Raw genomic sequence first — 17,982 nt, 5'->3', positions numbered from 1 at the left:
GCCAGCACAGGGCTAGGCACTCACATGCTCCGGGAAAAGCAACCTCAGAGTTTTCGACAGAAGTTCTAGTAGAAGCAGCCCAAGGACTGCACGCCCATTACTGTCCTAAAGTATTACACTAACAGGGGAAAGCCAGATCTGGTGCCTGATGCCCAAAACGCCTCCTGGAAAAGTTTTTGCTGCCAGAAACGGGTCTTTCCTTGAGGAGAGACTCAGCCAATCAGAGTTTTTGCTGATGATGTAATGCTTTGCAAACAAATGTGATTGGTGGGAAAGCTCTTAGGTATTGTGAGGGTGTAGAGTTTCCACTGTAGCTCAGGAAAAATTGTCTGTGGCTTCGTTTGAGGCGCGACTGAATTCCACTGTGCTTATATTTCCAACCAAGCCGAGCTGGTATTTGGCGCTTGTTAAAAATTGGGCAGTCAAGAAACTTTCTTTTCCTCTGATGTCAAAAGCTGCTGATTCCTCAGTGTCTGTTACTTCGCTGCTGTCATCACCTCACAGCTGTACGTACCCTTGGCGAGGCCTTAGGAGGCTGACCAGCAGGACATGGGTACAACCAAGGGTAGGAATCCCTGCCTCCACAGGTCAGGCTGTAGAAAAATATCTTTTGGATGGAAAGGATGTTAGAGAGCAGGCTACGCGTGCCTGTATTTCCATCTGATGAATTCGTAAGCACGCGCTTGCCATAAGTCTGCTATGCACAGAGATGCAGCACTAAAAATAGCTCAGAGCTTATTTCCCTCCTTCCAAACAAGTCGTCCCCAGCTCCAGTGCTTTTCCTCCCCCAGGCAGAGCCCCTGCCGGCTGCCAGTCTGGGCTGGAATTAGCACACAGGGGCTGTGCAACTTGGTCTCCCTGCTGGTGGGAGCTGATGCCGGGACAGGTCAGCTCTATTTGCACTTGTGTTTCTTGGTCACCTGCATCCAGGAGGCTGGGCCACCCGCCCTGGACTGACTCACTGTCTCTCTGTTATTGCAGCCAGCAGGCTCCTCCTGCTCCCACCGCCTCCCCACCACACCCACCACACCAGGCCTTTCCCTCTGGACAATCTGCCCCACCCTCACCTCACCCAGCTCACCTCGCCTCCAATCCTCCCTCCCTCCAGTCAGCTCCTTTCTCCCAGCTTTTATCTTTGCCACCCTCTCCCCAAATACGTGGCACCTAATTATGGCTGTCTCAGACAGTGTGGGTGACTCATGAATATGTTTATGTATTTCATTCTACGTACCACCTATATTTGCTTCCCCCAACACCCCATCCTAGTAGAAACAGCACTGGGCTTAGAGTCAAATGCCCTTGGAATCAAAATTGGAATAATACTTACATTGCAGGGATTTCATAAGATTAAATGAGATGGCATATATACTTGGCACATAGTAGGAGCTCCGTAAAGATTGGTTGTATCTGAATCCTATAGTGGAAACTCTTTACATATTCTTCTTCATATATATTTATTTTTTTTTTCATCAATTTCTGTCACCACATAGTCCCTCGAGGATAGGGACATGTAACAAATGCCAACTGACATGCCTTGATTTTTAGTATACCTTTTTGGATCAGGAATCCTTAGCAAATGTGTAACTTTGGGCATTAACAAATTACAATGACAATGAGGTGACACCATTTGATAACCAGCCCGCAGAGGTTGGGAGGCGGAGTTGGAGCTACTTTCAGTGGCATATTCAAGGCCAACCCTAGCAAAATTGCAATGGGCACATTGTGACACTCTTAGTTGTCACTGCAAAGGAACTTTCTTCACTCATTTCCTCTTTTCTGGCCTATTCTTACTTTCAGCTGATATTCAACTAATTAATTCCTAGGGAGGTGCTGACTGTATCAGGTGTCAGCCGATAACGGCTTAAGGCTCTGGCCTGGCTTGTTTTGCCAGGCCACCTGTCACATCTGCAAAGTGCTTCCAAAAGATGGAAACTCTTGGAGGGCCCCTTTGCAGGCCCCCAGGGAACGTTCTATGTAGGAGCAGAGAGCAGTGGGAGACAGGCAGCTCTGTTCACCCCTAAGGCCGTTGACGGCAGCTCAAATACGGAGCGAGGTTTCCTGGGCTGGAGTGTTAGGGGAGCCTTTGCCTCCCAACCTGGACCGGACCGTCCGGTCCTTACCGGCATCTCCTAATCTGCTGCCAGGAGGCCAGACCACAGGATCTCCTTCACTGGGATTCTCACGGCTTCCCAACCACCTCACTTCTCAGAAGCTTCTGGAAGGGAAACTTTCAGAAATACGGCCCTTCCAGTCAACCCCTGCCACCCCTCACCTTCCTCCCTGAGTAGCAGACAAGGACACCTCTTGTGAAAGACACCCTGGGCTTGCTGGGCACAGTGCCCCTTCTTGCTGGCAGGGCACTCGCATGGTCAAAGTGCACACCCTGTCAATATGATGCCCTGGGCACCTCGTTGCCTCACACTGATCCCGGCTCTGCGAAGTTGCCAGGAGGGTAGATATGCACAAACTTCTCATTTTGCCAATTACTTTGGGATGTTTGAAGCAAATTCCTAATCGCTGCTTTATTTGAGCCTCACGGGAGACATTAGAATTTGGAATCTCTGACTCCTAGCCCAGAGCTTTTCCTCTGCACCATGCTGCCCGAGACCACTCAAACGCAGCATCCATGCACGCGGGATGCATTTAGCAAAAGAGGTACAAAAGTCAGACCTTTCTTCAAAAAGTTCCCTGTAGTTTCAAAATACCTTTCAAGGAGACAAAACATGGGGTTGTGCGTGTTCACCCAAGGCACTCAATAAATGAATAATAGTAGCCTGATGAACACTGGCACTGTGACCAGTCTAGGCATTTTCCTCTGTGACTTCTCTGCGTCAGTAACTGCTGTTACCTGTGCCCCTGAGCACTGCCAGTGGAAAGGGGCAGGTGGAAGAGCCATGTGGTTGTCCCAGCTGACGTGCAAGTTCTGTTTGTAGATCCACATGCCGCCTCACCAAACCTGCTTTGCTTCAGGCCCTGATGCCTTTAATCCACAGGCCCAACTCCACAGCATTCCCAAGCCAGTGCGGGCCAAGTTAGGCAAGAGGAAAACTGCAGATCTTTCTGTCCTAATCCTGGTATTCACTGTCTCAGAGGTGAGGCCCTAGGCAGCCATGTATCCCAAAGCCGCCGTCTCCCTTCCTCCTTCAGCCTTGCTTAACAATGACCGAGCACTTCCCTTGCTTCCTCGTTGGTATACCAGTTCTCCTTCTGGGCCGGCACCTGTTGTGAAGCCCTGCCCCTTAGTGGGGCCCCAATCACAGTGCCTCTTGCTAGATCCTTCTCTTGAGGAGCTGGACTCTGTTCCCACTGTCCCCAGTTCCTTGCTGGGGTCCTGATTCAATCATTTCCAACACCTGGAGTAAGTGCTGCCTTCCTGATGTCAACCACCTGCAGCGCCTCCACAGCCTGTCCTCAGCCTGCGTCTGCGTGGATGCCTGTGTCAGCCCGGGGTTTTCCGTGCAGCCCTGGCCTCTAAGCTGACTGCGAGCTGGGCTGGTGCCTGTTGTCTGTCTTACCCATGACCATTTAAATCATGCTGACTGCACATCACAACCTGCCCTTTCTTGAGAGCAAGACTTAAAAGGTGCTCACATTTGAAGCAAATCACTCAAGTTCCACTCCCATCCCCACCCTACCTTCTTGGCTACCTATTCTGACTTTAATTTGTGCCTTTGGTGTTGCCCAAATCTGGCAGTCTCTTTTTCCATCCTATTTGGACCTTGGCTCTCCGCCCCAATTTCTGGCCAGCTCATCTTTCTTCCTGGGATTCCCATTGTGTCGGGGGAGATGTCCATGTTGCGCTTCCTGGTCGCTCAGGAATCCTCGTTCCTTCTCCTGGCCGGCCCTGCCCTGCCTCAGCCCTCAGCCTTCCATCGCCCCACTCCGGCTATGCATTGAGACCTATTATACTTTGACCCAGCAACAGGGGTAGGTCCCCTAACTAGAAAAAGTGAAGGGGGAGATGAGGACACTTAGTCTTGACCTCACCTTTGCCCAGTTTCTTCTTTCTTCCTCACAGCCAAGTCCATTGTTGACTATTTTAAAACCTGAAGCAAGCATACAACCATATATTCTGGTCTGTGTGTATTTTTAAAACAGTCCTAAATTGAATGATTTATTTTGATTTCTTTTTTTTTGGTTGAGAAAACATAATCACCACAAGCAAATGTGACAGAGACGGTACTCACCAAATGTCCCGCACACTCCCCTCCGTTTCCCGCAACCTCCCTTGCAGTCGGGTGAGAGCCAGGTGCTGGTTCTGACCAAGGAAACTGTGCCTGCGAGTGTCTCCTCTGTCCCTCTCTGCCCTGCAGTGGCCTTGACAGCTACGTGGTGAGATGGATCCCTGATGCCTCGGATGGGAGGATGTCTTCACTGACCCACACTGGGTTTTATATGAATAAGAGATACACCTTTGGTGTGTTAAGTCACTGAGATTTTAAGGTTTGTTATCACAGCAGAGCTTAACATTGCTCTGACCAATGCGATACAGAAACCTTAAGCAAATGTGGGAATTTATTCCTGCTTCTGCCACCACCCAAGAACTGCTTTTTAAATAACTTAAGTTTATGCAAATCATATGTGTTTACTATGGAAAATTATAAAATGCAAATAAACAAAAAAGAAGAAAGTAAAACTCATCTATAATCCTCTTGGCCAGTGATATCTACTATTAAAATTTTGCTGTGTCTGCTTTTTCTATGTATATAGAAGTATATAAGTATGTTAGATATATATGTATTTATATTTACATATTGTTATGGAAACTACTTTTTTATTTGACAAAATATCTTGTTTATTTTCCCAAAATAATAAATATTATTCTAGAACACAATCTTTAATCATTGCATAGCCCTGCATTATGACGGCACCATAATTTACATACTGTTGGACAGTCTACTATCTTCCTCTACCTAAATTGCTTTAGTAACATTTCTGCTTCTTTTCTACATATTTTATCACTTACTTCCTCTCCCACTCACAGACTGACTCTTAATCATCTACATTCATAGAATGCAAATGAGATAATCCAAAAATAATAAAAGTGGTCATGAAATTCACAATGTGATATTTTGGGATAGGGAAGGCAGAAGCAAAGTTTTTCCAATGTATTCATCCTCACAATGATTATTATTGTTATTATTCTTATCTGCTTGGTAAATTTTGGTTTTCATTCTCTGAGTAGTAATCACTGACTTGGAAGGGGCAAAAGAGATGGCAGGGTAGGTAGCAATAGGAAGATGTTTTAGTTAGCGTTGGGTGTGGCTGCAAGAAACAAAAACAACAAGGACAATGAACTCAAAAGGACAATAGCTTAAACAAAACAGACACTAATTTCACTCCCAGATAAAAGTCTGGAGGGCGGCACTCCCACATGGCACTCCCTGGAGTCCCAGAGGCTCGGGCTTCCAGTTAGTCCCTTGTGCATTTTTTCTATTTCCAAGGTCATCTCACAAGATCTGAAATAGTTGCTTTAACTCAAGCCATGACATCTTTATTTCACCCAGAGGATAGGTTGTAAAGGGAGAAGAAAATTTCACTCTTTTAAAGTGCATTTCTTTGGAAGTTGAACATACCATGTCTACTTAGTCACTTTGGCCACATACAGATGCAAAGGAGGCTGGGAAATGTTATCTTTATTCTGAATGTCCCTGTGCGCAGATAAAAATCTAGATGCTACTGCTATAAAAGAAGAATGGATATTGGGAGACAGCCAGGTACCTCTGCTGTAAGAACTAGGTGATTTACAATTTTCAAAAGTAAATAATCCAATCCAGACCCTGATGGAGAAGGATACTACAAAATGAAAATATCTATTACATCAACAATAAAATGTAATCAAATTCTCGCAATGGACAGATGAGCTAAGAAAACACACATTCAGTTCTTGCATCCCTGCTTGATTTGTGAAATCAGCCAAGTCCTTCTGAAAGAACATGTGCTAAAGGGAAGAACAACTGACAACCTTTGAGCATCTTAATTAGCACGTGGTTTCATCAGAATGGGTCTATATGATACATCAGCAGCTGAGCACATGGATTCCACGGCACATCTCAGTCTAATTCACAGATCCCTCGAATAAAAGAAGTGAGAAGAGTAGGCTGTACGTACACGGAAGAAAGCCAGTCGTCTTCACACTCCTAGGCCTTTGCTCTTGTTCCTTGACTGCATAGAATCAATCCCTCGCTCCTTCTCTACATGAAGAAATACTGCTCTTCTTTCTCAATTCTTTTAGGTCCTATTCAAATATTTGCTTCCTGGCATGCCTGTTCCTTGACCCTTAGTTTTGTGGTCCATTCATTCATCGACTCATCAAATACTGAGAGTTTATCATGCACCAGGCACTGTCTGGGCACTGGGCAAACCGGACAAGGCCATGCCCTCAAACCACGTATGATACTAACTGGATTGGCTGGTGTCACCTTGCCCCAGTGTGCGGGGCTGCCTGACTAAACAAAGGACAGAGAGCTTCTGGAGGGCAGGAACCTGGTGTTTTAATTAGCTGATATTTACAGAGCTCTTACTATGTGCCGGGCACTGTTCGGTTCTATGTGCATTAAATATATTGACTCTTTTAAGTCTTATGACAATCCCCTGGGTTTGTACTTATCATCACTGTATTTTACAGATAATGACCCCGAAGCATAAAGAGGTGAAGTGACTTGCTCAAGGTCACACAGCCAGTAAGTAGTGAGGTTACAATGGAATCCAGGGAGACTGAGCGCAGTGTGCAAGCCTAACCTGTGTGCCACCCTTTACTGTTGTTACTGCCTTCTGTGTTCCCCGTGTTGAACAGGGTGCCCGGAATGTGGTAGGTGTTCAGTAAGTGTGTGTTGAATGGAAATGAGCTAGCTTCTCAACACTGGGCAAATTATCCTCTCTCAGCCGTAATTTCTACAAAGACAAAACAAAGCTGGACTGGAAGACCTTGAAGATCCCTTAAGACTCTGAACTGTGGAATTATAAATTATTTCCCTGTTCACATACTAAATATTTAGCTTAGGTCTGGCAAGATCTTGAGGGATCATTTGACGGAATCCTGGACTTTAGCCAAACTTCATCTATGGTAGATAGATGACAATTCTTTTAGCCTACCAGGTCCTTTAAGATGTCCCACCTTTCTGAGGTTAAGGAGTGAATGATCCACGGACTGTACGCGTAATACACTATAGCAGATAGATAGGATATCCAAAAAGTTACTTCATAAGGTGGAAAGGTAAATCGCTTTCCTCGGACATAGACAATAGTTTTGTAGCAAAGAACATTTTGGTGACCTTTCATTTCAATTCTAAGAGTCATTGGATTGTGCTCTTGGCTGCCAATGCACTTGTAATAGAGAGGACACTATAATGTTTTCCAGACATCCATTCTTTGTAAATCGGGCTACTAACAATACATTACCCCCAATGGGCTGCTCTAAATTACTCTTTCAGATTACACTATGGCATGACGGTGTTACCCAAAGACCTAAGTGCACAGTGCCAGACTTTTGACCAAAAGGCCAGAAAATCTTCATGATCTGACCAAATGCCAGTTTAGGTCATTATACTTTGGCCAGTCTTCTCCCCCCTACGGTGTCCGTTGGCTGCATTAGCCTCACTGCCCAGCTCACGCTGCCTGGTAATCACTGAATTGGCAGGTCTGCCTTCTCCGGGGAGCAATGGCCAGAAAAGGTGTGGGGTTGAGCTACGCTGGCCGTAGGGAAGAATGCTGGTGCATTACCAGTGCGTTACCTGCTCTGTAGGGCTGACGTCCACAGGGAGCAGGGATGTGTGCACTCGCATTTGTGGATGTAACACGCTGCATGTGGTTTGGACTATTTGCTTGACTCTGAAAGCCCATGATGTAATGATTTACCGTTTTGCTGAGGCAGGAATTGAGGCAGGAATTTATACCACTGTGAGAGTGGTATAAAGATCATAGTGAGTCACCTTGCTCCTTGGCAAGCCTAGTCAACTGCCTAACACCTGGGAATGGCTCCATTTGGGTATCTAATATATGATCTCCTTCAATTTTCTTGACAGCCCAGTGAGACTCTTTTTATTATCCCCATGTTACACAAGAGAGAATTATATGTTCTAGTGCAGTTCACACATTTAAAAATATTTCAAGATCTAAGAATGTGTTCTTTCCCTCAAAGGTTTATTTTGCAGGAGGAGGACTGGGGGCAAATTTTAGGTACAGAGAGGTGAGTTCATAACACATACATCATGTACTCCAGTGTATGAAGTCTCCTCTCTTGGCTAATGGATTAATTTCTTCCTTCATCCCAGTCTCCACTTTCATTCTCTTCCTTCATGAATTCTTATAAATGATCCTTGTAAATGTAGTATTCTGTGTTTTCACTGCATTTACATCTCATCTTCTCTCTTACTTCTTAAACTCAAAACTGTGCCTTTAATACCCATCCAGGCCACTAAATGTGTATCTAGTTCAGTGATTTGAATTGCAGCATATTACCCCATATTGTGAATTATTTTTTTCTTGTTTTGATACAGGGTCTCTCTCTGTTGCCCAGGCTTGAGTGCAGTGGTGCAATCACAGTTAACTGCAGCCTTGAACTCCTAGCCTCAAGGGATCCTCCTGTTTCAGCTTCCCAGAGTGCTGGGATTGCAGGTGTGAGTCACCAAGCATGGCCATATGCATTCTTGACATTTTACTTAACCATTGATTTGATTCACTGACTTTCTTATGTTTTTGTAGGTTGGACAATTAATTGGAATTTTAACAAAAAACAAGGTAGGAAGCAGTTAGGTGAGTTATGACTCTCCTGGTCCCCTTTCCAATAATTCACCTCTCCCATTGTCCTCTCCTGTCCTGTGTTCCTTATTCCCTTCGGGTTGTTCCAGAACCTGCTGGAGGAGATTTTTCTTCTGAACCTTCCTGCTGAACTGCTTCCTTCCTTTTCATCAGGGTTTTCACCACATCTCAACAGAATGTTCTCCCTGATCTCTGTTCTAGGTATCCAAATTCTTCCAATTTTGTCAGGTGCAATTTAAGACCTAGTTCCTCCAGGAATCGCTTGCTAATTGAGATATATATATATATACATACATAAACACTTTGGGGGACTTATGTTTGCTCAGCCTCATCCTTCCAGGAGGTCACTAATTTTGGACTACAGCTTTTATCTGATTTACACTCGCCAAGCTCCTATGGGAACATCAGAAATATGGACCAGGCAGTCTTGCCTACTATCTCTTGCCTATCTTCTGTAGGACTACAGAAAGGTCTCACTAATGGAAGAAATATATAACAAGCATCACATCTGCAAAGTATATAACCAGGCAGCCTTGCAAAACCCCTCCCTCACTGGTTATACGTACCTTTATTGACTCAGATTTTCTGGAGTTAAAAAGTATGAGCTAGATCCCAGGAGCATCTGTGGAACTCTCTGTGGGGCTTTAGTCCATTCCCAGCAGGGGCTGTCATCATTGATCTTTCAGCAACCACCTGCTCATTACCTGAACAACCAAGGTTCCTGGCAAAACAATCTTTCTCCATCTCTTTCCCATAATTTATCCACCAAAATTAATGAATTGGGAGAAATACCCTTTCCCTCCACTGTTACATATACTATTTTGCATTTTCTATTTTCACATAAAAATCCTATGTTGTAACAGCAGTTACTGATTGGTTAACCAAAATCCACTTTCTTCTTTCTTACAGTCAGAACTTTGACATTATTCAGGATGGCATGGGTCTAGCTATAAAACGACATTTCCCGTCTGTTTGGCAGCTGGAAGTTCATATGACAGTTATTGCCATTAAAATGGAAGCCAAAGCTACTGTGTAAGCCTTTCAGGAATGCTCTTTGGAGGGAAATAACTCAGTTGGCATGCACCGCTGCCTCATCCTTTCTTCCTTTTCCTGCCTAGAATGTGGTCATGATGCCTGGGGGTGGGGGTGGAACAGGTGCTGTGCTGATGTCACAAAGATGGAGACAACAGGCCCTAAGAATGGCTGAATGGAAAGACAAAAGGAGTCTAGGTCCCTGATGGCATCATGGAAGTACCATAACTGCCCTCTACTATCTTCTAGGTGCTTTGTAATTTAAGAAAAAATAAACCTCTAATTGGTTCGGTCATTGTTTTGGGTGTGTTATCTATTGCATGCAGTCAAACTCAAATCCCGATTGTTGCCTGTTTGCTTTTGACAAACCTGTTCTCCCACAGAGCCTTGCGCTGGTTCAAAAGCAGTCCAGTAGGAAAACCACTGAGCATCCCCAAGTGGAGCCCCGCGGTTCTCCCGGTCAGACCTGCAGCGCTCACTCATCAAGCTCGAGCTCCTGTGCTCTGCCTCTCTTCACCTTAGACATCGCCCAGTGGTCTAGAGGGTTGCGGCAGATGCTTTCTTCTTTGCTGGTGGAGATTTCCTCCAACGGTAAAGGCAGAAAATGCCACATACTTACTTTCCTAGTCTCCTTTGCCATGAAGGTATGAACGTGTGACCTAATCCTGTCCAAAGAGACCTGAAGGGAAGGCAACTGGGAAGATTCCCTAAAAAAAGGGACATGTGGCAACAAATGTCTCGTATTCTCCACTGGAGATGATGCCTAGAAATACTGAGCCATCTGTGGCCAATAGCAGGGTGAGGATGGCAAGACATGTGTGGGAAGCACTTGGGCCCTTGACAAACCTCCTGTCTCTGAACATCTGGCTATTTATTGTTTACAACACTTTTGAAGATATTGTTATTGAAAGAATTCTGATACAGAGGTGTCAGAATAGGGCTGGCTCCCTGCTTCAGCATTTCTGGGTCTCTGTCATGCTCCTCAATTCCTTACCAGCTAGATCTGCCAAGCAGGCTGCCCATGCAAACGTGCCCAGACAGGTCCGAATCTGCAAGGAGGATAGTTTAGGCTTTATGCTGGGACTCCTGCTTTACATGCTTAATGTAATCCCCATTTAGTATTGCAAATTTTAACACGATAATGACTGTGTGGTATGCTGCTATTTGCTAAAATAGTAAAGTAATTTTTATGGTCAATGAAATAATTTGTGACCAGGTGTGGTGGCTCATGCCTGTAATCCCAGCACTTTGGGAGGCCACAGTGGGAGGATGGCTTGAGCCCAAGAGTTCCAGACTAGCCTGGGTAACATAGCAAGACCCTGTCTCTACAAAAAATGAAAAAATTAGCTGGGTGTGGTGTTGTACTCCTACAGTTGCGGCTACTCTGGAGGCTGAGCCAGGGAGATCCCTTGAGCCCAGGAGGTAGAGGTTACGGTGAGCTATGATCGCACCACTGCACTCCAGCCTGGGTGACAAAGTCAGATCCTGTCTTTAAAAAAAAATTTTTATCACCTAATTGAAATATTTGAAAATAATTTTCAGGTTTTTTTTTAATTTGCAGGTTTTACAGGAAAAATCGATAGCATTCAAAGAAAATACCAAAGGATATTTTATTTGCTACAAATAAGTATAGTTCCGCAGGCACATTCTAATACTTCTCCAGATAAGAGATTTGCTCCTAGTTAATCTGGTGGTATTAATTTGTGCTCTAGATAAGGTAGGGACGGCCGGACAGATAGGCCAAATATTTAATATTTCTATCCAGATCTTCATGTAAATTTTAAATTGTTCTTCCTCCCCTTTCCCCACCCCAGCAGGAGTGCTGCTTAGATGGTTAACTCTACACTGAAGAGCAGCTCTGTCTAATTCACACGAAACATTTGGCTGAAAAGTGAAGATTTCTGTCAATCATGTGAATGGTTTCAAGCTCACGGACAAAGCATTAGAATGATTACATTTTTTACTTTTCATAGAGATTTGGGCTCCAAAAGGGGTTGGGAAATACAGTCTTTGGATTTTTTTCCAGAAGAAGATACCAAATGACCAAAAGGAAATCTCTGATTTGTTATAATTAGAGAAAATAAACCAATATGTTTGCGGATTAGAACCATACACTGTTACCAAGAATGTTAAGCATCCTGAATGATGAAGTGGTATCCCAAGAAGAAAGACTGCTAAATAGAAATTTGGGCTTATCTTTTAGAAGAGATTAATTTAGTAAAGAAATACCGGGTTAGACTAGTATTCTGGGTCAGTCAGAAACCAACCCTGACCTAAGTAAGAACTAGATAAGGCCGGGCGTGGTGGCTCACGCCTGTAATCCTAGCCCTCTGGGAGGCCGAGGCAGGTGGATGGCTTGAGGTCAGGAGTTCGAGACCAGCCTGAGCAAGAGTGAGACCCCGTCTCTACTAAAAATAGAAAGAAATTATCTGGCCAACTAAAATATATACAGAAAAAATTAGCCGGGCATGGTGGCGCATGCCTGTAGTCCCAGCTACTCGGGAGGCTGAGGCAGGAGGATCGCTTAAGCCCAGGAGTTTGAGGTTGCTGTGAGCTAGGCTGACGCCACCACACTCATTCTAGCCAGGGCAACAAAGCGACACTCTGTCTCAAAAAAAAAAAAAAAAGAACTAGATAAATTCCTTGTGCAGCTATTACTAGAGAGCTTTGACTGCAATTCAGGACACCTTTGGACTTTTACTCTATTAGCAAGAACCCTAAGGAGGGGGTGAGTACCTGGCATTCCTACCCTAACCCCCAATAGTGACCCTGCCAGTATTAAACAAGTTCAAGAGATATGGGAGAAAAAAGAACTTTTGAGAACATCACGTGACTTCCTTAGCTGTAGTACTCAGACTGTAGGGGCACATGTGACTGAAGAACAGCAGTCACAGAACCAGGGCAGAAAGAGACCTGAAGAGTCAGACCATCTTAATTTTCACAAATGAGAAAACACAACCAGGATCTTATAGTGATTCCAGATTTGGAATAAAATCTCAGATCTCCTGATTCTTCCAGTACATTTTTGGCCAAAAGCTATTAAGAAAGTAAAAGGGAAAAAAGGAAATGCTGCAATTTTATGCATCGATGAGGAGTATGAATTTGCTCATAGGAGCAAAGGAAAATGGGAATTTTCTGCAGGTCTCTAAATCAAAGAAAAGGCTTCACCAAAAATGCCAAAATATTCCCCAAAACAACAGTCTCACTTGGATGAGAAGGACTACTCCAAACATCATGTCATTCACTCCTCCCTACCTTCAGGTCCTGGCCAATAGCGTATAAAGACAAAGAGCTGGGCTAAATTGGGAGTCAAAGCACAAGCAGTATCAGGGCGTTAGTGGGCCTTCTCTGTGCCTGTGCCACGTGGCGTTAGCGGTGGCCGTGAAAGGGGATTGGGATCGGGTCTCATTCTTCCAACCCCCAAGGGAGTGTGTGAAGCTGGGACACCAGCCATGCTCCAGAACACCTTGGCCAGGAGCCAGTGGCCTTTGAGGACATGTTGTGAACTTCACCCAGAATGAACAGTCCAGCCTGACCCTGTGCAAAGGTTCCTGTACAGGGAGGTGATGCTGGAGAATTATGCACATGTGGCTTCTCTTTTCCATTGACCAGATCCGCCCTGGTCTCCCAGCTGGAGCAAGGGGAAGCACCAAGGGGCCTCGATCTCTGGGAACCTGTGGACAGGGAGGCCCTCAGAGGTGTCTGTCCAGGGGGTGAGATCAGAAAGGAGAAGGATTAACTCCAAAGGAACTTATGTCCAAAGTAACAAAGAGTCCCTCAGACTGACGTCAGAAGGGCTGCCAGGGAACATTCCTCAGCACCTTGATTTTGGGGGCAGCCTAGAGTGGCTCCAAGGTCACTGGACAGTTAAAGTCAAAGAGGAGAGATTTCACAGATGGGTCAACCAGTCATCATGAGGCCTAAATCTGTAGAGAGCAGAAAGAAGTATGAGAAATTAGGGGAAAATGTTAGTGTGAGCACACAGCTCACTATGAATCAGACAATTCCTAGTGGTCAGATATCTTATGATGTGGAATGTGGAAAATGCAACAGGTCTTTCAGTAGGATGGCAGACTTCCACTGACACCAGAGACGTCACACTGGCGAGAAGTCTGTTGAACGTAAAGAATGTGGAAAAGACTTCAGATATAACTGATTGGCTGTTTGGCATCAGATGAGTCACACTGGAAAGAAACCATTTAAATGTAAAGAATGTGGGAAAGCTTTAAGTTCAGAAACAGCCTCAATTGGGTATCAGAGAATCCACACTGGAGAACAGCCCTGGGGACGTGAGCGTGTTGCAAGCTCTTACAAGCAGCTCCGTCTTCCTTCAGCACCCGAGGTGCCACACTTGGGAGAAACTCCGTGAATGTAATGAGTGTTGGAAAACTTTCCACTGTAGCTCAAGCTTCATTGTCCATCAGCAAATGCACACTGGGGAGACACCCTGTGAATGCAAAAAGTGTGGGAAATGACTAAGCTCCAACATAGCCTTGACTCAGCATCAGCAAATTCACACTGGGGAGAAATTCTCTGAATGTAAGGAGTGTGGGAAGGCATCCTAAAATAACCCTGTTCAGCGCAAGCCAGCTCATGCTAGCAGGAGACCTTGTGAGTGCAAGGCATGCAGGGAAACCTCCAGATGGTGTGTGAGAGTCGTTCTGCGGCAGACACTGCACACTCAGAAGACACCTGTCCAGGCACAGGGCCATCCACAGTGAGGCTCACCGTGCCTCTGCTTGTTTCTCGCTATTTTCATGGCCTCCATCAGTGTCGTCACTGTCCTTCCTGGACTGTGGTCATACCTAATCATGTACCTCTTTTCACGGCTCTGCGTTTGTCTGGAATGCCTGCTTCTCTCCCTGTCCAGTCATATGTTTAATTCAGACTCTTGGCTTCCATCATGAAAACTTACTCAAATTCTCTGAGCCCTTGTTCCTCTAACATGAACTCTGTTGATAGTTGAAAAACACCAAAAAAAAAAAAAAAACAAAAAAAAAAAACCCAAAAAACAAACAAACAAAAAAATAAACAAAAACAAAAAAAAAACAGACTCCAAAACTTACAAACATAAAAGGAAACGTAAGTTTCCAGATCCCAAGGATACACTGAGTGCCCAACAGGATGGAATGGGGTAGACCTACGTTAAAGAACATTACTGTGAATTATGAAAACACCTAGCTTCATGAAGAGATCCTAAAAAGTTTTCAGGGAGAGAAAAACAAAACATCAGAAATGAAAGTGGCATCATGTTTCTTAGCAGCAACCTTGAAAGTTAGATAACAATGGTGTATGTGCCTTCAAAATTCTAAGGGAAAATAATTTCCCTCCAGGATTCTATATCCTTTAAGGATAAGTATTGAATACAGGTGTTTCAGAACTGTTAGATATGAAACCTTTATGCCCCATGCAGCCTTTCTCAGATGTGCAACACTAAACAAGGTGTAAATGAGGAAATGAAAAGACAGGTATGTGGACACCCTATTACAATCTGTATATCAGAAGTCTCCAGGCCGGGCGCACTGGCTCACGCCTGTAATCCTAGCACTCTGGGAGGCCGAGGCGGGAAGATTGTTTGAGCTCAGGAGTTTGAGACCAGCCTGAGCAAGAGAGAGACCCCATCTCTACTAAAAATAGAAAGAAATTATCTGGCCAACTAAAAATATATGTAGAAAAAATTATCCGGGCATGGTGGTGCATGCCTGTAGTCCCAGCTAATTGGGAGGCTGAGGCAGGAGGATTGCTTGAGCCCAGGAGTTTGAAGTTGCTATGAGCTAGGCTGATGCCACGGCACTCTAGCCTGGGCAACAGAGTCAGACTCTGTCTCAAAAAAATAAATAAATAAATAAAGAAGAAGTCTAGAAGTCTCCAAAGTTCAAAAACAGAGGAGACCATCCATGTAGAACCATATGCATCTTGGAGGACATTATTAGTAGGGCACAAACTTTCAAGAGCCCTAGCTCAGGTGCAGTGTCTACCTGCCCTTACTTACTCTGCAGTTACTCTTCTCTACTCAATTGCGGTGTGTGCCTTTGTAAAAGTCGGGCTGTATATATCCTTTGAGGCAGATGCAAGGCCCTGTTTGTCTTAAACTCATCCATCTCATGTGCTGTTCCAAGTGACCTCAAACTGGAAACATTTTTTGCAACTCCATCTAGTTATTTTTTATGATTGTAGAAGAACCTATGGTTATTTTCTGTCACCTGTGGAAATGAGGGAAGTTGTAAGTGTGTTCTGATTTAGCACCCACTTTGGCAGGTGGCTTGATTTTTCCCATTGCAGGAAGTAGAGGGTAGGGGTTAATAATACAGAACCAGGCAGACTTTAGTTTGAACCCAGCTGTGTGACCTTGGTTAAGTTACAGAAACTCTGTGTACCAATTCCCTTATCTGTAAAATGGGGATGACAATTAATCTACCTCATAGGTTTGGGTTGAGGATTAAATGTATTGATATATGTAGAAGGGCATGGTGCATAATAAACAGATTGGAAATGGTGGGGCTGGGTAGAGGGTAAGGGACAGAGGAGAGCCAGCTTGCTTGATGGCTGCAGTTCTGGGGGACAGAGAGAGAGAGAGAGAAAGAGAGAGAGAGAGAGAGAGAGTCAGACCAACCATGCACAGATGAGCATGTGTTGCCCAAGTTTCGAGCAGGGATAGCTGGTGGAATGGATGCCAGACTCTCCCTAATTTCAAGAAGGTGAGGCCCTCTCCTCCTCCTGTTTATTGTAGGCCTTGTTTTCTAATACTAGGTAACGTAAATTGCCCTTCTCTTCTGTTTGTTTTTATTTTATTTTTCCAAAATTACCTAGTTACTCTCAAGTTGATTTTTTTCAATGAACTTTAGAATTTTTAGAAAAATTATCCAAATCCTGGAAATAAGACAAGGGTGGGCAGCATATCCTTTTAATGTGATGGGGGACACCTTAGTTAGCATTGTAAGGAAATGTACCTAGTTCATTGTTTACTGTTGATTAAAGATCCCAAACCTAGGGAAATTAAGTCCTAAATTGTAGATTTTCATCTGGTAAAGATATAAATAATTTCTGTCATATGAAACAGATCATCTCTAAGATTTATGGCCCACTGGGCAATAGACAGTTTTAAAAAAACAAACTTGGCACTCTTATCCTAACGTCTCTTTGTTAGATCACTTGTATGTACTGAATTTCCAAATGCTCTCTGAATCAGTCATAACATCTTACTGGTTTCTTCATTAATTAATGAGTTAAAGAAAACCTTTGACATGAGCTCATTTAATACTTGCTGGATAGTTGTGGTGTTACCTTTTTGAAAATTATCCATTAACAAATCATGTTTTTCCTAAAAATATCTTACCGAGATTTGATTGGAAGCCAATCTGTTTATAGATTCACTTGAGGAGAATTCACATTCTTACAATGCTGAGATTTACTACCCAGAAACTAGCCTTTTTTTCTTTCCTCAGAATTTTATAGTTTCCTTTTTTTAAACTACACATTTTCTTTTTTTATTTCAGAATATTAGGGGGGGTAACAAATATTTTGGTTACATATGATGCCTTTGCCTCACCAAGCCAGGGCTACAAGCCTGCCCTTCCCCCATACAGTGCACTCTGTATCCATTAGCTGTGAGTTTACCTCCCCCCACCACCCCCTCCCACCTGACTGGCACCCAGTGAATATTACTACCATGTGAGCACCTTACTGTTGATCCGTTAGTACCAATATGATAGTGAGTACATGTGGTGCTTGTTTTTCCATTCTTCTGATACCTCACTTAGAAGGATGGGCTCAAGCTCTATCCAGGATAATATAAGAGGTGCTAGATCACCATTGTTTTTTGTGGCTGAATAGAACTCCATGGTATACATATACCACATTTTATTAATCCACTCATGTATTGGTGGGCACTTGGGTTGTTTCCACATCTTTGTAATTGTGAATTGTGCTGCCATAAACATTCAAGTGCAGATGTCCTTATCATAGAATGTCTTTTTTTCCTTTGGGTAGATGCCTAGTAGTGAGATTGCTAGATCAAATGGTATTTTTATTTTTAGCTCTTTGAGATATCTTCAAATTACTTTCCACAGGGGTTGTACTAATTTGCAGTCCCACCAGCAGAGTAAGAGTGTTCCAATCTCTCCACATCCACACCAGCATTTGTTGTTTTGGGACTTTTTGATAAAGACAATTCTCACTGGAGTTAGGTGA

At 44.0% G+C, this 17,982-nt stretch overlaps 1 long non-coding RNA gene across 1 annotated transcript; it reads left to right on the top strand.

Moving 5' to 3' along the window:
• Positions 1–8,584: 8,584 nt before the first annotated feature.
• On the top strand, positions 8,585–9,687 carry LOC123641643. Its single transcript, XR_006736324.1, has 3 exons — positions 8,585–8,616; positions 8,704–8,754; positions 9,670–9,687. It is a non-coding gene; the product is annotated as an uncharacterized LOC123641643 (long non-coding RNA).
• Positions 9,688–17,982: the final 8,295 nt, after the last annotated feature.

Source organism: Lemur catta, chromosome 7, assembly GCF_020740605.2.
Source record: "Lemur catta isolate mLemCat1 chromosome 7, mLemCat1.pri, whole genome shotgun sequence".
Classification (NCBI taxonomy): domain Eukaryota; kingdom Metazoa; phylum Chordata; class Mammalia; order Primates; family Lemuridae; genus Lemur; species Lemur catta.
This window is presented reverse-complemented; position numbering and strand designations above follow the sequence as displayed.